At 40.8% G+C, this 2,114-nt stretch overlaps 1 long non-coding RNA gene across 2 annotated transcripts in view; it reads right to left on the bottom strand.

Moving 5' to 3' along the window:
- Positions 1-1,811, bottom strand: part of LOC106727855 — a 12,527-nt gene extending 10,716 nt beyond the window's left edge. For both annotated transcript variants that reach the window (XR_001364106.1, XR_001364107.1), the window contains exons 1-2: positions 1,492-1,811; positions 1,063-1,200 (exon numbers count right to left, since the gene is read on the bottom strand). This is a non-coding gene — a long non-coding RNA (uncharacterized LOC106727855). The remainder of the gene's footprint in view (positions 1-1,062; positions 1,201-1,491) is intronic.
- Positions 1,812-2,114: the final 303 nt, after the last annotated feature.

The following is a 2,114-nucleotide window of genomic DNA, read 5'->3' as shown; positions in this document are numbered from 1 at the left end:
TTTTTTTTTTTAATGAGAAAGACTTATCTGCATGGCATGGCAAACAGTTTTTCACCAAACATTTGCTCTTCTCATCGTCCTGTGAACTGTTCTTCTCCCTCTTGAAGCTCCAGACTCCTACACCCTTCTCCTTAGCTCAGGATGGTGTATGAGCCTCAATTGCCTGACTGCCTTTGAGTTTTCATGTGTTTTGAGGGCTCCTGTATATATGTAATTATATTTTGGGTTCTCCTGTTAAGCTGTTTTATGTCAATTTGATTATTAGACCAGTCAACAAAACTGGAAGGGAAGAAGGGGGTGTAATATGTCTCCAGGAGTAAAGGGTCTGGAACATGTTGGACTCTCTTTAACTTTCTGTCACTGTTTAACTCTGTAGAATCAGGTTTGCTGATGACCCAGAAAGCTGGAATGCCACCCACAGAGAAAGGTCATGTCCCCAGGAAGGAGGTTGATGAATGTACAGAGTGTGGGTGTTATCTGTTAACGTGGAAATGCATCGTTCTTTCTGGTGATCTATGTGATACCGACCATATGCTTTTACTGTTAACCCCTATGGAGAAGAGACCCTTTCTTTGGAGGGTGTGCATTTATTCCCTGCCAGCCCCCCCTGGGGGCAAGCAGCTGCTTTGCCCGTGTACGTAAATTTCTCGTATTAAAGCTCTAAAAAATTTAAATAAAACTAGGTGTAATTTTTTCAGAATCAAACCTGAATTTAGACTTTGGGGATTTCCCCCATGGCTTACTGCACAGAAGTACCCTGCCCCATATGACTTAGAGATAAGACTCACCAATGTCCCTTTTCACTTATAATGAGGTCAAACACAGACCATTTAATTATTATTTTTGCCTCAATAAAGATTAACTGAGCTGTTTGCCTCCACTGATCAATCACAATAAACTGCTTGTAAGTAAACCTTAATTCAGCTTCCCTCCTTTCTCCAGTTGTCTGAACTTTGACCCACCCTCCTTCTGACCCAGCCAACAACCCTTCCTTATAGATCCTGCCTAAGAGTGAGCAAACCTCAGGGGAAACGTTCTCTGATTACCCCACTCTCTCCTCACCTGTTCTTCCCAGCAGGACCTTGTTGGTCCTTCCCTGTGAAGACAGTTCCTTTCTTCGTGGCCTGTGAGATGCTTGCAGCTCTATGGCTGGGTTGTTTTCCACATCGCAATAGCCTCCTTCCCTTCACTGCAATGATCCTGTCAAAAAAAATTTATTTTGACTTGTCTAGATTATTTTTATTTCATAATACAGAATGCCAAATTGTTTCATTGTCTGTTGAATAGTTTACTCCCTTTTACCCAGATTTGGAGCTGTTTTTTGCATGTATTTTTTGGAACAACAACTATGCCAGATTCACGTATTGTTCCTGGCACATCTTAATCTGCTATTTCTCTGACTGTTCCCTATGGCTATTTCCATAAATTTTTGTTTCTATTTTAGTCCTTGAGTCTGTCTTTGCCTCCTCATTTTCCTCCTTCTTCACTTACCTATTTCCTTGAGGTCAAGTTCCTGTCTTCAGGTCACTCCAGAGAGCCCTGCATGGAGAGGAGGTTCCTTCCCAGAGCCTGGTAAGCTGCTGACTCTGACCTCCAGCTGAGACTTGGGCTCTGGCTGTGGTGGAGGTGCCTGAATTTATACACCAAGAAGGATGTAAAAAAGTGGTTTCACTTTTGGATTTTCTAATAAATCAGCTGACTAAAAGGAATTCTGTTTGTTTATTTATTTTTATTGCGATTTTTTTGTTTTAAAATTACTCTAATTAGAAGACTAATTAATTGTGTGTGAGTGTGTGTGTGTGTGTGTGTGTGTGAATCCATGAGGTTTAGGGTGAACACAAGATAAAAACACACATCACAAACAGGATAGAGGTAGAATTTGGGAGGAGACATGGGCACAATTTGCAGATCAGTGATTTCCTCAGGACAGTGCTTTAACTGCTTTGCTGTTCTAATTCTCATGTAACCTAAGGACAAAGGGAGAAGCAGGCTCCCAGTGCTAATGAAATCTGTTAGTTTTTATTTCAGTAAAGGACTTTTATGCTAGAATTAGTTTCAAGTCTTGAAACTCTTTTTTCTAGGAAATGGTTAGTTTGAAAATGAACAAATCATCC

Source organism: Myotis brandtii, unplaced genomic scaffold (assembly GCF_000412655.1).
Source record: "Myotis brandtii unplaced genomic scaffold, ASM41265v1 scaffold4893, whole genome shotgun sequence".
In the NCBI taxonomy this organism is placed as follows: domain Eukaryota; kingdom Metazoa; phylum Chordata; class Mammalia; order Chiroptera; family Vespertilionidae; genus Myotis; species Myotis brandtii.
Note: the sequence above shows the minus strand (reverse complement) of the source record. Positions and strands in the feature narration are given on the sequence as shown.